General features: G+C 41.9%; 1 pseudogene; it reads right to left on the minus strand.

Annotated features, from left to right (window-relative positions):
• Positions 1-16,153: 16,153 nt before the first annotated feature.
• On the minus strand, positions 16,154-19,308 carry LOC127671308 (centromere-associated protein E-like; annotated as a pseudogene).
• Between the last annotated feature and the right edge of the window lie 1,671 nt (positions 19,309-20,979).

Genomic DNA, 20,979 nt, shown 5'->3' on the forward strand with positions numbered 1-20,979 from the left:
GAGATCCAGCTGTAAGGCATTTCCTCAATTACTGATAAAATGGGGAAGCCCCTTGTGGGTGGTGCCATCCCTGGGCTCATAGTCTTGGGTTCTATAAGAAAGAAAACTGAGTAAGCCAGGGGGAGCAAGCCAGTAAGGAACATCCCTCCATGACCTTTGCATCAGCTCCTGCTTCCTGACCTGCTTGAGTTCCAGTCCTGACTTCCTTTGGTGATGAACAGCAGTGTGGAAGTGTAAGCTGAATAAACCCTTTCCTCCCCAACTTGCTTCTTGGTCATGAAGTTTGTGCAGGAATAGAAACCCTGCCTAAGACAGTATACTAATCCCTATGGTCATTTATAGAACTAATATATTATTTCTAGTGTAACATTGAGATCCAAATACATTTGTTCTTTGTCACATCCCTTGCTCTGCAGAACCACCCACCTCCTCTCCCATGTCTTCACCTCTTGGGACCTTCACCATTCCCTTTTCTCAGAGCCAGGACACTTGTACATAGTTAGGTCCATCTCTCCTAAGTGCTGTCTGATCTTGCCTAAAGTTCTCATTATGGAAGTCCAACATTCTGAACGGGACACAGTCTTCATGGACTTCAAAACTCACCATTCTTTTAAAGATGAGTATGATGCATTCTAGATAGTGGGAATGCAGGAAGAACGTCACTAGGTTGAGACAGCACGTCAAGTTCTTGGAGCCATCGGCATTGGCTGTGTAACCCTCCTCATTCACCCCTTCACCTCCCAGAGAAGCAATCTCTGAAGATGGCACTGGTCTCACGCACGGAGTGATGACAACTGTTTATTACTTTAGTGTATTTTATAACATCAAGGGTGAGTCTTCATGAAACCTTCTGCTGCCTCATGCTGTCTCAAGATGGCAGCTGCCTATCTTGAGCTTACAAACCTTTATGAGCAGAGTTGGTCCAAGAGATAGCTATGAAATCTTCATTTCTCAGCTCTCCACTTCATTCTTACGATTACTTTTTCAGACCCTTGAGAGCTGACCCCTGCAGAAGTGGAGATTACTCGGCCTCCATATTCACATGTGACCCCTTCATATGAATTTGAGGCTGTCCTTAAAATCTCCCCACGTATCTATGAGTCAGGTAATACAAGTTCAATCATATTGTGACTTCTTTTCAGAAAGTTTGAGACCGGTAATAACTTCCCAATACCCCAGGCAATACTCCTTTGGTATTCTGAGCCTCCCTTGAGAAGATTAAATTTTCCCCAAATCTCTATGATCCTGGGCATCTATTAATAGGTTAATCTCTGAGCTGGATCTGGCAGATATAAATGTGAGAGTTCCCAAGGAACTGTGAGCAACTGCATGCATAGTCCAATGTCTGTCTCATAGCTAGAAGGAAAGATCCAAACTTCCCAATATTGTGGGCGGTTGATTCTACTGAAATATCAGATTCTTCAAACGACTTAATCAATAAGATAAATGCACAGGAAGGTCATATGCATCGCAACATTGTTGCGGTTCAGCATTGTGGCTTCAAGGGTATTCTGGAAGTAGACTGTAGAAGCAAACGCTCTCAATTTTCTGATGCTTAAAATAGACCCGTCAATGACATGATGTTTTCTTTCTGTATTGTTGCAGCAGAAATGAAACTGGTTCTAAAGGATTTCTTCTCCATAGGTTAAAGAAAAATAATTTGACTCTTTTTGCCCCCAAATGGAGTCTGTCTTCATTAGACAGAAGGCAATGATAAATCACTTTTGGCAAGTTATACAAAAATGAAAGGAGATAGATGTAAGTTATACCCTTCAGAAAGCTTATATCTGAACCTTTAGTACCAAATATCCTGGAAAAAGTACAAATCTCTATAGACCTCAAAAATGGAATACTAATCAAGTGAATTATATAGCTTCAGTTCTAGTAATAAAATTGTGCCCTTTATTTGTGGAAAGGATAAGCCTGTGAAACATAATAAAATATTCCTGGAAAAATGATTAAATTATCCAGACCTCAAAACTCAAATAACGTAGTAATTGAGCCATCATTGCTTTTGGGGATATTATGAAAAAATTAAGATACAGAAAATAATTAACCAAAAACCATGAAAATCAACAAAGGCTATTCATACTTTGATATTTCTGTAGTAATTTCTAATTTTTCTTCATTCTTAGAGACATCTCACACACTGGTGATTTGGAAATATGTGTTTTTAGACTCAGTACATTTATATGATTTTGTTTGTTTGTTTGTTTCTAGTTTACATAAATATTGCCCATTATGGTTAACTTTAGATGTCACCTAAATGGATTCCAAGAAGCAGCTACTTCTATTAGGCCATGGGCTTTTTATTCATAATTGGGTTGGTGTCCTAAGGTAAAGAGAAAATTATGGCTTCTGAAGGAGGTGATATATAAGGTCTCAAAACTTGAAAACATTTCCAATATGTAGTAAGGTAAGTCAGCTAAATGGGTTAAGAAATGTCTGCATACCTAAGAAAGCATCATTTGGGGTATGTCTTATAAGGGCTTTTCTACCAAAGTTTAGCATGTGAATACGAATAGACTAGCTGATCTAGACCACAAGCACTCTGCAACCACTTGGATTCCTGCAGAGACAAAATACAGAGCCTCACTGACCTCTCCTCTTCCATGCCCCAATCCTTGGGAGCTGGGTCTCTTTCCTTGTCTGTCAGTCGTCTGTACTTTCCCATTTCTTGGTAATTCTTTTTATTCCATTTTAATTTAATTATGGGGGTTGCACACTGTGGTGAATGTGTGGAGGTCAGAGGACAACTTGTGGGAGCCAGCTCTCTCCTTCTACCATGTGGGTACCCAGGATCAAACCTAAGTTGTCAAGCTTGGTAGCTGGCACCAATACCCACTAAATCATCCCTTTAATCCCCATTTATGGATTCTCAAGAGATATCAGAAAATAAATAAGAATTAAAAAAACAAAAAATAAAACACAAACCAGGGAAGTGTGGAAAAGCCGTACCAGTTGCCAGAACTCTAAACTGCCGGATCATTTTCGTCTGTGGCATTTGCTGGTACGGCAACCACGTGTCACCCTTTTTGGCTACTCATCACCTTACTACATATTGGAAATGTTTTCAAACTTTTGAGACCTTATCTCCTCCTTCAGAGCCATAATTCTCTCTTTGCCTCAGGACTCCAAACCAATCATGAATGAAAGCCAGCGGCCTAATCGAAGCAGGTGCTTCTTGGAATCCTTTCCTTTTGGAAGGAACAATTTCCATTTCTCAAAGACCTCAGACACAAGAGGTTCCCAAACCAGGTGGGATTTCTGATGGTTATGTTGTTTCACCGGTGTGTGAAGTGGTATGTATGACTTTGGGTGTGGCTTCTGACCCTTCAATAGACTGTGAGTTTCCTGAAGGTCGAGTGTGACTCTAGGAAATGCACTCTGCAAATAGGCTTTCTGGTCATAATCTAAATCATTGTCTTTTGACAAACTAGCCATTGACCTTGAGCAAATTAACCACTCAGAGTCCTCCTCTTCTTCCTCTATTATATGTAAAAAGAAAATAACTGCATCTATAGCTATATCTTATAGCTTCGCAATGATTAATGGAGCAAATATCTATGGTACATTTGGAACTGTGCCTCAAACACAGTCAGCAAGCAGTAAACATTAGTTGTGATGATTTAACACATTCTTTTCTCCTGCGTTGACTGTGGCTGGCTTCTAGAGATCCCAACGACAGAACCCTATCTAATCATTCAGGCATCTTTTACTTTTCCTAAATTGGACCTATGGGAAACATATCTTACACTTTTTTACTGCAAGTTCCTCAATACTATTGCATCCAAGCACTCTCTCATACGCTCCTGGGTGGTTCCATCTTTGGGGTCTCCGAAGTCTTCTTATGAGCCATTGCATCTTCGCCATCGGGTTTCAGTTCTTTTCCTTGTAAAACTCTATGCCGTTGTCATGGACTCGGGATGCCAAACCCTTCTTTGCTTTATGTGTTGAAAATACCTTCACCAAGTCTGACATTTGCTTTCCACTTTATTTATGGTATGTTTTTCATATCACATTGAAGGTTCAGATTTTGATGTGGTCCAATTTTTTCCATCTATTTCCTTATCAGTTAAGCATTCTGGGTTGTTCTGAATTTCTCTACTCTTTCTGCAATCACAAATATATTATTTTATCTCCCCTGCTTAAGAGGTTTAACATATTCCTTTTTGGATTGTGCTGTTTATATTATACTGTCTGAGCCGTGAGTTTTATGAGTAAATTATGAAAACATTTACAGCGGTAGTTGCTTTCTATTATTTCCCAATGCCTATCTTATTAACAATGTGTGCAAAGGGTTTTTTTATGTTCAGAAATGGAAGAGTCAATTTGCCAAGACACAGGAAGCAAGAGGCTGTACACCAGAAAACACTGATAACGCAGTTTCTAAGTCTGCCTTGGGGGGGGGGGTGGCTGACCAACATATCTAGAAGATATATTGTCTTGCCTTTGTAAAGCCTTTCCAATAACAAATGAACATACCCTACATGCATCTCAGACATTGCGATCTAAGCAAGGGTTATGGATGGAGGAGGTCATCCTTACTAAGATTAAGGAGCAGCATAAGGAAATCTTTGGGAGCTCAAAGATGCCAACTGTCTCGGTCCAGCCTTACTGAGAGTCAGAGTGACAAAGGTCTCTAGTCGCTGCATCAGTGCACCTGGCTGAAACTCAGAATGGATTGTGTCATTTTAAATTAGTCATTTCTTTCATATCTGTCTCAGCTCAGAGTAAGAGTCTGGTCTCGCGGACTTTTTTCCCCTATCTCTCAAATAAAAATGACTGTCTTCATTTGCTTTTCCATCTCTCCCCAAGGAGCCTACATAAAGTTGGACTTTGTGCATATACTGTATAAATGTTCATTTACTTAAAACTGGGTTACACTTGCTTGAAATTGAAATTGTTGGGGGTACTGAGGTGCAGTTATAAAGGCATGGCTGAGTCCCTTGGAGACCTCTGTAATTACTCGGAGTCAATCTGACTTGCACTTGAGGTCCTACCAACAGACGTTTGAGATTTATGAGTGAAGGCTTTGATTTTGTAACTCTGGGGCTGTAAGAAACAGAGGGAACACCGAAGCTTCTAAGCCTCATTTTCTTAGATTTTTATTCACAAGGCCTGGAGGAAATCCATGGACTGAGCATTTTTATATAGAAAAAAGCCCGTTAATCTTTGTGTGAGAAAATGTGAGCAATGGTATTGCATCTCTAGGAAAATTCTACCTAAACATTCTAAGCAGCCCAGAGCAGATTAGCAAATCACACACTAATATGAATCAATTATCAGTTTTGCTAGTAACCTGAGATCTTGGGAAGAGGGAGATTTGGGGGTGAAATCTTTTGTTGAAATGAGAGAGGCAGAGGTAGAGACAGGTTTAGAGGTTAAGGGCACTTTTCTGGGGAAGGAAAAGCTTTGGTGGGTCAGTAAGTTTATCACACCGAAACCTCACAAGTGCAGGGTGGAACCCAGGACAGCATTCTTTGCTGGTCCAGCCAGGCTACCCATTGTCCAGACAGCCCAGCTCTTCTTCTGAACTTAGCTTGCAAGGTCCTTAGACTTTGTCTGCTCCATTTTTTTTCTCTTCCCAACCACACTGACTTTACATGGGTAAATTAAGGTATGGGTAAATTGTACAATAAAGCTGAATTTACTTGAGTTTTGTTTTTAAATTATCACACAGACATCAAACAGGAAGATTAGTAAATGTTCAAAGAACATTTAATATCCAAAATAAAGCAAAAAGAGACAATATAGTGATACGATACGATATGATTGATATGATATGATATGATTTGATATGATATGGGAAAAGTTAAGAGATATGGGAAGCTGGGTAACGTGATATATATCTATAATCCCAGCGACTTGGAGGGAGGTTGAGGCAAAAGGATCATAAGTTTGAGGCCAGTTAGAGCTACATACAGAATTTCAATCTCTCCTGGGCAACATAGCAAGACTATATCTTTAAAACTTCAAGAATAAACCAAAACATTATGATACACGCAATTCTGGTTCTACAGAGGGAAGAAGAGGGCTGTGCACAGCAGCACTTAGAAAAACAATGCTCTAAATCTCTGATGTGGGTAAGACACACTAATCCACCCAGTGCAGAAGTCTAGTGAGTAGAAATCATGTAATATGCTCATAATATATTGTATATTTATAAAGGTGTATAAAGCTACATATTGGCACATTCATAATCCAGCTACTGAAAACAAAGGTTAAAAACAATTAAATGAGCATGTTGGGTTATTTCCTCACATGTCTGTTTGTCCCTTGAATGGATTTGGGATATTGTGTTCTAAGACCCCCAAAACTGAGGGTGCCCCAGCACCCCACGCCCCGGAAGGCGACACCCAAATCATTCACGAGAAACGGTCTCGATGCAATAACATGAGGGTTTCTTTATTCTAGAATTCTGGGTTCCACAGCCTATACCGCCCAGGGCTAGAGGACTGTGGACCATGGGTGCTGAATTGCGACACCTTTTATAAGTTTACGACAAAGTCCGTGAATCACAATCCAATCATTTCTTAGCATGGAGAGCCCGTGAAATGCGAGCCAATCGATTTGTACCACTCCATAGTTTTTAGGCCAATCAGTTTAAATTATGGGAGCCTGTGCTCAGTGGACCAATTAGTTTCCTATTTTCTTGAATGTCTATAGCTGCGTGAACTCCTGGATAGGGGTAATGGTGTAAGCAGTTTACAGAAGCAAGATAAGCTTAGACCATTTCCAGTTACCTTGTGGGGCCAGAATCACCTATTCAAGGCCTTTCTGCTAGGTCTAAACAAAGGGCGGGCTCTGGAACGTGACTTTTTACCTAGTTTCTAACAAAGCAAGATAACATTTTAAACTTCTGACTTCTTGGGGTCATTAGAGTTAGGCTGTATTATTTTCTATTCTTTCAGTGTTAGAAGTGATGGAGGGGAGAACGGAAAGTGTTGGGAGAGGCTGGGCATAGGATTGGGGTTCTGCCACTGGCTGATGGCTGACACTTGAAATACAAAATGGGCAGACACTGGAGCTGGATTGTCAATGCAGTTCCAGGTGTCAGGTTAGTGTTGTTCAGATGTCTCCTGCCAGCCTCAAGAACCCTGCAGGCACGTGCTCCTCCTACTGTACTGTATTGACACTGTAGTAGTGTGTATTTGTGGGTTTGGGCCCCTGGGAACAGTAGGCAAACACGAGACAGATAGGAATGTTATATGATACACGCCAACAAATGTGGTTGCTTGACCACAGAGCCAGGCTCCCCAAGGGCTGACTTACTCTGCCATTTGCCTGGTCATGTCCACCCTTGGGCTTCCTAAGCTTTGCCCCTTCAGCGAATGGAAACAATGATGTTTATTGTATTAATAACACTATCAGGCCTAGCTCAATTGTCCTCAGAGAAGCTTCCTCTAATAGCTGATGAAAGCAGTTGCAGAGACACAGCCAAACATTAGGTGGGGTTCAGGGAACCCCATAGAAGAAGAGGAGAAGGAAGGATTGTAGGCCAAGGACACCACGAGAACACGGCCCACAGAATCAGCTAAGTAGGGCTCACAGGGGCTCCAAGACTGAAGCGGCAACCATGGAGCCTACATGGGTCTGAGCTAGGTCCCCAGCAAATACATTGTGGCTGCTTAGGGTTTTCTGGGACACCTTCAGTGGGAGTGGGGGCTGCCTCTGACTCTTTTGACTGCTCTTGGGATTCTTTTCTTCCTACTGAGCTGTCTCATCCAGCCTAAGATAAGGGTGCCGGCTCTTATGACATCTGGTTATGACATGTTCAGTTGATACTACTGGGAAGCCTGGTCTTTTCTGAAGAGAAATGAGAAACTGTGGATCTGGGGAAGAGGGATGGTATGGTGGGGACTGAGAGGAGAGGAGGGAGGGGAGGCTGAGGTTGGAATGTAATGTACGAAAGAAGAATAAGTAAATAACCTAATCCAGTCATTTTACAAGACTATTGAGAAGATTAAAGAATATATAGTATAAATTATTTGTGTCTATATATAATGGATGAAAATATGTATAGCCCTAGAACACTAAATGGCTTATAAAAATTGTTTTGCCTTTGACAAAAACCTGAAAGGATTTAAATTGCTAAAGGTAGTCCTAAAGGTAGGACTCTTAAGTATCCTATGCCAGAGTCAGTAGAAGCCATCATTGTTTGAAAGGGGGGACTCACAGCTGTTTATCTGTATTCACCTTATTTTCTAGAAGTATGCCTTTTATTTAAGGAATTCAAAGTTGTTAGCCTTCACTACAGTCTTGATTAAGAACGTTATTTCAAGGGAAAAATTTAAAATTGGGCATATATAGTAGAACAGAATATATGCTTCTTAAAATTATTTCCAAAGATTTTTTCTTGAAAAATTAAAGAGAAAGTAAAATACTAAAATCATGCAATTGGAAATAGATACATTTTCTGGGAAGTGGTGGTGCACACTTTTAATCCCAGGACTTGGGAGGCAGAAGCAGGAGTGAGTCTATGGAGTGAGTTCTCAAAAAAAAAAAAAAAAAAAAAAAAAAAAAACCAACATAAAAAAATAAATACATAGATAAATAAATACATAAATAAATAATAAAATAAACTCACCAGACATGATGGTCCATGCCTTTAATACCAGCATTTAGGAGGCAGAGACAATTGCAGATGCATCTCTGCTCTCAAGACTAGCTTAGACTACATTGTGTAAGCCAGAGCTATGTAGGAGAAACAAAAAATAGAAAGAAAAAGAAGGAGGAGGAGGAGGAGGAGGAGAAGGAAAGGGAGGAGAAGGAAAGGGAGGAGAAGGAGGGAGGGAGGGAAGGAAGAAAGAAAGGGAGAGAGGAAAGAGAAAGGAGAGGAAGCCTCCTTGAGGTTTTTTATTATTATTATTTGATATATTCTTTATTTACACTTCAAGCAATTTCCCATTTCCTGAATCTCCCTCCCTGAGAGTCCCATAAGCCCTCTTCCCTCCCCGTGCAATCCACCCCTTCCCGCTTCCCTGTCCTGGTATTCCCCTACACTGTTGCACTGAGCCTTTCCAGGACCAGGGGCCTCTCCTTCCTTCTTCTTGGGATGTATTTGATATGTGAATTGTGTCTTGGGTATTCCAAGCTACTAGGCTAACATCCACTTATCACTGAGTGTTCTTTTGTGATTGGGTTACCTCACTCAGGATGATATTTTTTAGTTCCATCTATTTGCCTAAGAATTTCATGAAGTCGTTGTTTTTAATAGCTGAGTAGTACTCCATTGAGTTAAAGCACCACATTTTCTGTATCCATTCCTCTGTTGAAGGACATCTGGGTTCTTTCCAGCTTCTGGCTATTATGAATAAGGCTGCTATGAACATAGTGGAGCATGTGTCCTTGTTATATGTTGGAGCATCTTTTGGGTATATGGCCAGGAGTGGTATAGCTGGGTCCTCAGGTAATTCTATGTCCACTTTTCTAAGGAACTGCCAGACTGATCTGACCAGGGCAACTTCTAATTGAGGCTGGCTTACAGTTGCAAAGGTTCAGTCTATTACCATCATGGCAGAAGATGCAAGCATGCAGGCAGACACTGTGCTGAAGAAGCCTAGGGTTCTACATCTTAATCCAAGGCAGCACAAGATCAACCATGTCCACACTGGGTGGAGCTTGAGCACAGGAGATCTCAAAGCCCACACCCACAGTGATACACTTCCTCCAACTAATCCATACTTCCTAGTTGTACCACTCCCAATGGCCAAGCATTCAAACACATGTGTTTACCATATCTATTCAAACCACACAGCAGTGGTTTACTGAGGACATTGCTAAGATCACCTTTATCATGTCTTCTAAGGCTCTGAGAAGAAAATCCAGAGATATTTGACTCCAAGGCACATCAACTGTAAAATAATTAATATGCATTGTTTTAAGCCTATAAGCTTTTAACAACTTATTATATAACTACAGAAAACTAAGACACCCGCACAGAGGACAAAAAAGAAGCACAGAAAATACCAAGTGTGGGCAAGGAAATGGAGCAATTGTGAGTTTTGTGTACTGCTAGATATGTTGGAAATTGGTTCTTTTATTTCAGAAAACCATTTGGCAACATCGCCAAAATTTGAATCTGTATCTATCTTCTGTGATTTAAATAGTTAATTTTAAATTTGCGAATGAAGTCAGTGAATGAGTGTCGAAGAGTTTGCCCAGTCATTGATAGAACTTGCTTGCTGCTCTTGCAGAAGAACCAACTTCACTTCCCAGCACCGATATACCCTCAGGACTTCAGCTTCAGTGAAACCAACACCCTCTGGATGTCATAGTGAGCCGGCAGGAATATCAGACACACAGACACAAATGGATACACTCATGTTGCAATATTTTTTTCAACCCAATTACCCCATAAAAGACATCTCAACTTAATCATTAACAATACAAGCTATAAGTCTAGATTGGGCAGATCTCCCACTATACTACTCTATTCCCATCTACCTTATCCTATATAACTTGGGGTTTCTCCAGGCCACGAGCTTCTCTCCATCCTTTCCATCAATCCTCCATTGCTCCTCCCCCTTCCCCATTCATCCTTTTGTACTCCTCCAAAACCTCTCAGCTCCCCCTCCTTCTTCCTGCCCAATCATTGGCTCTAGACTTTATTAGAAAAGTTAAGGTGGGGAGAAGGTTCACAAGGCACCTGTATACATGATTAACTCCTCATCTGCAGCCTCTCCCAGGAGTGGAATTAGCATCAAAATACAAGCCCAGGGCTATCCACAACACACTCAAATAGACACACATGCATACACAGATGGCAGACACTCACACAGACACACATGCAAATATACAAGCAGATACACATATAAATAAATACAAAGCCAGCAGATACTAACACAAACACACACAGACACAAACACACAGGCCAGGCACTCAGATGCATCCTCATGCATAAAATCATAAACACACACACAAATACAAAACCAGCACGTACTCACACAAACACACACAGAGACACTTAGACACTCATGCACACACACAGAGAACACATTAATACAGACACCTGTGTGTGCATAAATAAAAAAAGAGTTTGGAGAGATGACTTAGTCTTTTGCAGAGGATTTGGTTTTGATTCCTAGCACCCATGGTTAGATGGTTCACAACCATTTGTAACTCCAGTTTCAGGGAATCAAATAGCCCCTTCTGTCCTCTGCCGACATCTATACACACATGTGGGATAACTCATAATTAAAAGGAAAACAAATCTTAAAATAGAAATAAAATAGATACAAATAAATGAGATAAATGGGTAAAAGTGCCCAAAGTATGCTGCTAGTCAATCTATTTGGAATAATCCCAAACCTTAAACAATCATATGCTGGTGACTTGACCTTGGACTTTCCAACATCCAGAACTATGGGAAGTGAATTCCATTATTCATGAGTTGCCAATATATGGTGCTTTTGTTAAAGCAATGCAAGGAGACTATTAATACACATACACACAACCACATACACACAACCACATACACATACACATATGGATACACATACATTTCAGTCAGGGAGAAGGTGTCATTAAACACATGGCTTCCAGGCACTTATATTGCTTCATCACCTCTCTCAAATAGTGTGGATCCTCAACACTGCCCCTTGTGCAAACAGCCAGGTCTGCCTAAGTACATCTACTTATAAAGTAGTGTACAGGGCACTTTCACCACCATTATCTCTGATGCTTGGAGCAAGCTTCTGGTAGAGCCAGGGACTATCATTATCCATTTATCGAGGAGGAAGCTACGTGAGCATTTCATGGTCTCAAAGAACCCCTAGAATCTCAAAGCTGGAATGATTTTCAGTCTCCTCTTCCTTTTTGCACTCCAGGCGCTGGCCTTTGAGCACAGCTGGGCTCGGTTCTTGGGATAGGGACGGCATACAAGGCCATGGGACTATTTAGCTCTCAGTATACTCTCCTCCTTCCCAGACAGGTACATGTGATGTTTGAGAACTGAGGCACCACTGAATAACAGAACTGCTGTCCAAAATCATCTGGTAAGGAAGTGACACTGGAAAATCCATCATTGTGAACGTGGCCCAGCCACTCTGAAGCTAAGGGAAATACAGAGTAATGTGAATGCAAGGAGGTTACACGTTTACAGAATCTCAGAAATACTTCATGTTCAGTTGTTGTTGAACTCAAGAGAGTCCTGAGAAGCGTGCAAACAATGAGATTGTTGCCGTCCTGAGATGGACTGACAGCACCTGCGCTGCCACGGTACCAAGTATCAGGCGTAGGCCTGGGGGATTAATAAACACAGACACGGGTCATTTTGTAAGGAGAATGCCAAAGCTTTACTGAGAGACCAGCAATATATTCTCTAGAGGCCAGGGAAGGGAACAGGAAAAAACAATTATAGTCATAGGTCAGGCACCTGGGAGGTCCCTACCACACCAGGCAGAAAAGCAGGAATCAAGCTAAGCTGCGGGATGTTTTGCTCTCAAGAAACCTGTGCAAAAAGCTCAGCTGGGGGGTGTTGAGCTAAGCTCGCTGGTTCCCAACAGCCTCCTTTTTTATTTTTAAAAAGGAATAGCATCTGTCTTAGGACACCTTCCATCCAACTCCCATTACCAATCTCTGTAAATCTCTGCCAGTCCCAGAGCCCCTGTCTTAGGCTGGTGTGGACTGGAAAGGAGATACCCGTCATAGACTAACTATTCTTGATACAGGCTGAGGCAAATTTGAGCAGATGTATTATCCTGTGTCATAAGCACTTGTTCAGTTACTGCTCTGGACTGTTGTTTGCACATACATTTTAGAAGAACTAATCCCAATGGGGCAGCTCCACAAGCCAAAAGCCCCAGTGCCATAGACCCAGACCTTTTTAAATCAGGGGTGGCGATAATGCCAAAGTCTCTCTGATGCTGATACAGGTGACAGGGAATCTCCCTTCATTATTTGGAGGCATAGGCACAATCCCAGGAATTCTTCAACCACAGCAGAATCTTCGTACTCAGTAGTTTTGTCAATACACACAATCTGCTAGAACAATTCAATTTCTTCTTGTCTTCTTCCTGTTCATTAGAGACTTTTCAGAGAAGAATGGGACTAAAACACATGGTTTAGTATTCAAGGAAACATAGAACAATCATTCAAACAATGAAACAAGGACAGACACATGTAGACAAATTGGTGCAACAAAGACAATACACAGAGAGGAAAGAGCATTTGTAACCAGTACTAAGAATATCTCCATTGGGGTCCATAGAGGAAACAGGACGTCTCCAGGTTTCCCCTTGTCCCTAGGAAAGTTTGAAATCCATTTTTCTTTTCTCTTTCTCATTCTCATGTTTCTAAAATCGGTTTGTCTTTTACTTATTTTATTTTATTTTATGCCCCATTCCTCTTGCCTGATGCAGTTTTAGACTGCTGACAATTTGCCTAGTAAAATTCACCATCCCAATTTGCTATCTGATCTCAGCGTCAGGCCTACACTGATTCAGTCTAGCCGGTACGCTTTTTACACCCCTGCAACAACAGCCTTAATGCTGTATGTTGCTTACCATGCAGGATACATAACTTTTTTCATTCTGATGGATCTCCGCCCAAGACAACATCCTTCAGTTGTTCTCTCCATTTCCAAATTTCAGGCTTCACTTTTTCCTGGTGAAACGGTGGTCACAATTTCCCAATACGTTCCTCTTCCTTGTAGGCCGGCCTTTTTTGGAACGATCCTGTCAGGTGCTCCTCTCTTTCCTGATCTCAGTGGAACCTCCATTTGACCACGCCCGTGCTGCCAAGGTACCAAGTATCGGGCATAGGCCTGGGGGATTAATAAAAAACACAGACACGGGTCATTCTGTAAGCTTTACTGAGAGACCAGCAATATATCCACTAGAGGCCAGGGAAAAGAACAGAACAAAACAATTATAGTCATAGGTCAGGCATCTGGGTAGTCCGGACCACACCGGGCGGGAAGGCAGGAATCAAGCTAAGCCAAGGGGTGTTTTGTTCTCAAGAAACCTGTGGAAACAGCTCAGCTGGGGGTGTTGAGCTAAGCTCCCCAGTTCCCAACAATAGACAGGCAGCAATATTATCCCCGGTGTTCTTGCAAACAGTATACATCTGTCTTACCTACTACCACATCTCTGCATGGGCAAGCCTTATATTCATGTTTATCTAGCGTTTTATAACCCCAGTCTGTATACAAGAGGCAAAATCGTGTGCTACAGATGTGAGAGACATGCTTTTCACAAAGTGTTTCATGCTTTCCCAAGGGGATCCCCAGGAGTGTACCTTCTCTATGTCTCCAGTTTGTCATACAATTTGCCTTAAGAAAATGATCAGTGATGTATACAAAGTTCTGTGTAATGTGTGCCTACCATAGAACTGTTAATATGTTTTTTCTATTTTCTTTGTCTACATTTCAAATGTTATCCCCTTTCCTGGTTTCCCCCTCTGAAAAAATAACCCTATTCCATCACCCCTTCCCCCTGCTCACCAACCAACCCACTCCGGCTTCCCTGTCCCGGTGTTCCCCTATGCTGGGCCATCAAGCCATCTCGGACCAAGGGCCTCTCCTTCCTTTGATGTCTAACAAGGCCATCCTCTGCTGCATATGCATCTGGAGCCATGGGTCCCTCCATGTGTACTCTTTAGTTGGTAGTTTTACTGGCTGGTTTTGTGCGTCAACTTGACCCAGGCTGAAGTTATCAGAGAAAGTGGCTTCAGTTGGGGAAGTGCCTCCTTGAGATCCGGCTGTCAGACATTTTCTCAATTAGTGATCAAGTGGGAAGGGCCCCTTGTGGGTGGTATCATCTCTGGGTCTTGGGTTCTATAAGAGTGCAGGCTGAGCAAGCCAGGGGAAGCAAGCCAGGAAGGAACATCTCTCCATGGTCTCTGCATCAGCGCCTGCTTCCTGACCTGCTTGAGTTCCAGTCCCAACTTCCTTTCATGATGAACGGCAATGTGGAAGTGTAAGTTGAATATCCCTTTTCCTCCAACTTGCTTCTTGATGATGTTTGTGCAAGAATGGAAACCCTGACTAAGACAGTAGTTTGGTTCCTGGGAGCTCTGGGGATACTGGTTGGTTTGTATTGTTGTTCCCCCTATGGTGATGCAAGCTCCTTCAGCTTCTTGGGTTTTTTCCTCTAGCTCCTCCATTGGGAACCTTGTCCAATTGTTGGCTGAGAGCACTCCCCTCTGAATGATTGTTCTGTATTTCATGTTGAAAAGAAAAAATGGTAAAAAATTTTTCTGCTGGAGGTGCATCTCTTTATCCAGTCTCAGTTTACACAGCAGAGGCTGATTTAAGCTGCCCTGCATTTAGCTAGGAGTCAAGCACAGCTGGAGAAAAGCTGCTTTTAAAGGGGCCAGCAGCTTCTCAAGTTCTAGGGCAAGTAGGCTGATGGTTATTCCTCCTAGAGAAATCTCTGCAATTGTGATTATTGGGTCCAAAGTGCTTTTTCTCTTGAAACTAAAGCTAGAAAAAAAATTATTTGGTTTAAACTTATAAGATTTGTGTAGTCACTTCACTTTTGTTTGATTGGTTTTAAAGGTATAAGTATGTTTTACATGTCTTGACTATTGGCTTATAAGTTATTGGACATTCTCCTTACAGAATGACCCATGTCTGTGTCTTCTGTTAATACCACAGGCCTACGCCCAATACTCGGTACTGTGGCGGGTGCTGTCAAATTGAAGTTCCACCAAGACTGGGAAAGAGAGGAGATCCTGACGCTCCTGACTGCATCGTTCAAAGCAAAGCCAGCTGGCAAGGAAGACGAACGTGTTGGGGAATATATGGTGCAAGAAACAAAGTAAGAGTAAGGCCTGCATCAGGCCAAGTATGTCAGGATGGCACGATGGAGACGGCAGGTTCCACCTTACAATTAGTAAGTAGATCAATTGGTAGACTTGCTTAAGCAAGAGGGTACTGGAATTAAGGTTAAAGCAGCTAGGGTGTGACAGCAAATTGGGATGGTGAATTTTATTAGGCAAATTGTCCGCAGCCTAGAACTGCAACAGGAAGAGGAATAGGGAATAAAATAAAAAGAGTAAAAAACAACCAACCAAAGACGATGTTAGAAAGATGAGAGAGAAAGAGAAGAGAAGGAAAATGGATTTCAAAACTCTCCTAGGGACAAGGGGAAACCTGGAGACGTCCTGTTTCCTCTATGGACCCTACTGGAGGTATTTTTAGTCCTGGTTACAAGTGTTGTTCCCTCTCTATGTATTGTCTTTGGTGCATCAGTTTGTCCACGTGTGTCTGTCTTTGGTTTCTTGGTTCTTTCAGATTCATGTGAGCAATGTTTAGTTCTTGTTTGTAGGTCAGCAGCTTCGATTTCTTTTGCATATTCTTTAAGTTGCTTTTTCTCTATTTCAAATGACTCCAGTAATTCTTTCAGATCGTTTATTTGAGTATAGATTTCATCTGCTCATAATTTTCATGAAGTTTCTGAGCTAACTCCAGTCTGTTTCCACACGCTCCAATGCCAATCCTTGGCACCTGAATTCATTCTCTAAGCTCTCCACTTCGGTCCCCTCTGCCCGTATCTTATTCATAGCTTCTTGTGTACTAAGAAGTTGCTGCTGTGTCTCTTGGGAGTTTCTGGTCCTTGTCCTTTAGCTTCTATTTCTACTTGTGCCAGTCTCTCCTGCGCCCTGGAGAGCTCTTCTCTCTTCTCCGTGGCACGATCTTTTTCCTGTGCAGCTATCTCTTGTTGCCTTTTAAGTTCATCTCTAAGAATTCTTAACTCTTCCTGGTTTTCAATACTCATTTCAATATTTTCCTTTAGGTCCATCTTCAGTTGTTCCTTTTCTGCTCTAATAGTTTCCAGTGTCTGTTGGAGTCCACTACTCTCCTGCATTAGAGAGTCTATTTTCCTGTTCCTCAGTTTCTCCATTGTCCTTACCACCAAGGACCAATGTGTGGGCACTTTTCAGCCAGCAGATTCTGTTCATCTATGCCTTCCAGCTGAGCTTCATCTCCAGCTCCTCCCCCTTCTTTTGTATGCAAATTACTGGGCATTTCCTCAGAAGTTTTCATTTCAGCATGTTAATTGTTTCCTGGTGTTTCAAAGACTGGAGAGCATTCAGTAACTGTTCTTGAGTATCTATATTCATGTTCACCATGTCCTGGATGTCACTGTTGAGTTGGTCCCTCTCAGTCTGCAGGCTCTCCTGGAGTTTAGCTTTAGGTCTTTCTCTTCTTGGGTTAAGGCTCTCTTCCTCCAAGGTTTGCTGCAGCTGCTCCCTGAGCAGAGCTTTCTCCTTCTCTACAGACTGCAGGCTAGAGTCTCTGCTTTCTACCTCGTCTCTCAGCTCCTCCATTTTATTCAGCCTTTCTGGAGCCTCAACTGTTTTCCGCTCAAGCTCCTGAGTCTTGTGAGAAAGCTCGGCCCTCATGAATCCAGAGCCAGGCGCTCTGCTTCTTTGGAGAGCGTTGCCATCTCCTGCTTCTTCCTCTTGCTTCTTCCTCTTGCTCTCCTCCAGGGCCCCCTCATGCCTGAGCTCCAGCTCCATGCCCAGGCTTCTCAGGGCCGGCCACACCTCCTCACTGCCCCTCTGACTCAGCCTGGAAGCCCCAAGGTCATCTTTAGTGTTTCCAATCTCCTCAAGCAAACCTTGAATTCTACTTTCTGAGCTATTTCAGAAAAGTTTTTCTCTTTCTGTTCCTAGAGTTCTTCAGAGTTCTTCAGATTTCTCATGCAACTTTCCTCAGCATCTCCACCTCGGACATAAAGATTTCAACTCCAACAGCAAGTTAACTTCTTTTTGCAAAGTTTCTTTATTTAGTTCTGTTTGCAGGTCAGTAATTTTTTTTCCCAATTCCAAATTAGACTATAAACCTTTGCCGTCTACCAGGAGGCCGAGTTTTGACATTTCTTGAAAAGCCGACCGTAATTCCTTATCCAGATCAGTTGCAGGTTTTTTTTTTTTGCTTCCAGTTGGCATTGATACACCTGAATGTCATTTTCTATTTGCTTACAAGAATCTAAAAGTTCATTAATTTTCTCCTTCAGCTGCAGATTTTCACTTCTAAGGAAGGATGCCTCTCTTGGCATCAAGGGCTACTGTGTCCAAATCAGACAGTGCGCATTGCCTGTTTTCTGGTCTTCAGTGGTGTCCGGTGAGTAGGACACATCTATCTTCATCTTTTCTGACTTCTGGGCATCTATGTATCCCTGCAGGTTCTTAATCTGCTCCTCTTTTTTTCTTTAAGAAGCTCTACTTTTGAACTTAGTTCATTCTCTAGACCTTGATTATATTCTTCTGCATGTTTAATTAAATTCTTTAAGTTGGAAACTTCATGCATTAGTTGCATCTCTTGATCTTTTTCTTCTTTCTGTTCTGGAAACTCAAATTCCTCTAACTCATTTTTTTCCTTTTAATTTCACTTTCAAGTCTTCATTTTCTCAGCTGTTCATAGTCTACACGAGATCATTATATTGGCATTGAGTTCAACTCACATTTATGGTTTCCTCGCTTAGGAGCATGGAGGCTGAGCTCCATTCCTCCTCAGGCAATGGCTCCAGAGTGCTACCAAACACTGCAGACTCCCAAGAGTGCACTCTCTCCCGACTACATGATAGAATTCTCTCTCAAAAAGTCACAGAAGTTTTACATTTTCTTGTATGTTTGTTGGGATTTTAAATTCCTTTTCATAATTTGAATCCTTCATTTTGCCGTAGCACCAAGTAACTCTTCATTTCTTTTTAATCTCTAGCTCCTGTTGCATTGCAAGAGAAGATGACATCACCAGCATCCACTTCAGGTTCTGAATTTTCTCATCCTGAACTTTCTGAAGCAAGTCTTTTTCATCCAGAAGCTGGGACAGTTGATTCTTTGCCATTTCCTGTGCCCGAGTCTTTGTATTTACCTCCTCCAACTGTTTTTTTAAGATCCGCTATTTCTCTTTATCTTTTCAAGAGAACATCATCATTTGACGCATCATTAACATAAGGAGTATTCATATGCTTAGCCATGCTAGCAAACTGGAGGGTGGTCAGAGTTTCTTCAAATGATACTGTAGTAATTGTGCAGATGATGCGTGTCTTTGAATTTCCTCCCAAGGGATTTTGAAGAATTTGTGTCAATTTGCTGTCTCGGTAACTTATGAACCCACCAACCTGTCTGTCACCAACGTGTCCATCACTGAGTTTCTTAATCACTTGTCCCAAAATTTCTAGAACAGCCTCCTTCAGTTGAACACCTTCAGCTCCTGTTTGAGCAGCTCTTTCACGGACTGCAAGATCCACCAAATTCAGATGAGACACCTTGATAAGAGCCATCACAATTGTAAGATTCACCCTTTTCTCTGATTTCCAAAATCATCCTAAAAATGGTATGAGAACGACTCATATGGTGAGAAACCCATAATGAAACCATAAAAGAAACTCAGTGACGGACAGGTTGGTGACAGGTTGGTGGTTTCATAAATTACCGAGATTGCAAATTGACACGAATTCTTCAAAATCCCTTGGGAGGAAATGCGAAGACACGTATCATCTGCACAATTACTCCAGTATCATTTGATGAAACTCTGACCACCCTCCAGTTTGCTAGCATGGCTAAGCATATGAATACTCCTTATGTTAATGCGTCAAATGATGCTCTCTTAAAGATAAAGAGAAATAGCGGATCTTAAACTAAGCATATGAATACAGTCTATAATGGTTTCTACATGGAGACCATGGTTTCTTATGAAACCATTACAGTCTATAATGGCTTCTACATGGAGACCATGGTTTCTTACATGGAGATCTACAATGAAACCATTACAGACTTACTCTGTAATGCTCAAAAAATGAAACCTTTGATAATTGGGGAAGACATCCACAAGAATGTTTATGTTGCTGGTCTCACAGAAGAAGTGGTTTATACAGCAGAAATGGCTTTGAACTGGCTCGCAACACTAGAAAAGAACAGACATTATGGAATAACCAAAATCAAAGAAGCAGTCATTCTTATACCATTTTTAGGATGATTTTGGAAAGCAGAGAAAAGGGTGAATCTTCCAATTTTGATGGTTCTATCAAGGTGCCTCATCTGAATTTGGTTGATCTTGCCCTAGACAATCTTTAGAACCAATCATTGTATGTGAAGGACCAAGTATCCTTACTTTGGTACAGAAATGAGGGAGAAAACGTTCAGAATATAATAGCACACTTACTTGTAACCATGTGTTCGTACTGTGATATAGTTTTGCAAATATCTATTGTATAGTTGAATCCCTGCCCATACATGGTCTTTGGTCCAGATGCTTGGGATGTGTATTGGTCAGAGCTTTGATAGCAGACAGTGATGCTTGCCTGCTATGCTTGCCGCTTTCTTTCCTGCCATCATTTTGAAGGCAGAGTCCCAGTCTAACTCAGATCCATAGTTTTCCAATGCAGTGCTGCAGTCAATCCTGGCGGTGTTGGTGGCGGTCTCCTCCTCCTCTTCCTCCTCCTCTTCCTCCTCCCTCCCCCCTTGTCCTTCCATTACCCCATTTTCATGTCTGGCAATTGCTTTTTGCATGCTAGGCATTGCAAATCCTATTTTACCGGAAGCTACATATTTTATATACTTATAACAATCTTGAGCCTCTTTATAGGATGCAGCTAAGATGTTTGGGAGAACTTTTACCTATTTGAGTCTCATTCTTTTTAGATGTATTAGGCAGCAGTATAATCTCCGTCAGTCTGAGGCTAGCTATTCCTCGTGGAAACAAGCCCTTCTGAGTGCTTGCTCTCTGTGGCTTACAGAAAGTTCCCCATTCTGCTTAGTCAGATGCCAGCATCCCAGTCATGGGCACTGCTACTTCCAGTTCTTCTGAAAGGTTCTTCCTTCAGCCTCAGGCAGTGAACGTGTGCTGGTCTGTATTCTGTGGGATGTCTGGGGAAATCACTGTAGACATGGCCAGTTCAGTGTCTGGGCTGGTCTCTCCTCCCAGGGACTCTGTTTTCGGAACACTGGATGTCTTGATTCTCCCAAATCCTTGCCAGTGTTAGCCCAGCCTATTTCTTGAGATGGTTTCCCTTGAACTGCATT

This window comes from Apodemus sylvaticus, chromosome 20, assembly GCF_947179515.1.
Source record: "Apodemus sylvaticus chromosome 20, mApoSyl1.1, whole genome shotgun sequence".
NCBI classification, from domain to species: domain Eukaryota; kingdom Metazoa; phylum Chordata; class Mammalia; order Rodentia; family Muridae; genus Apodemus; species Apodemus sylvaticus.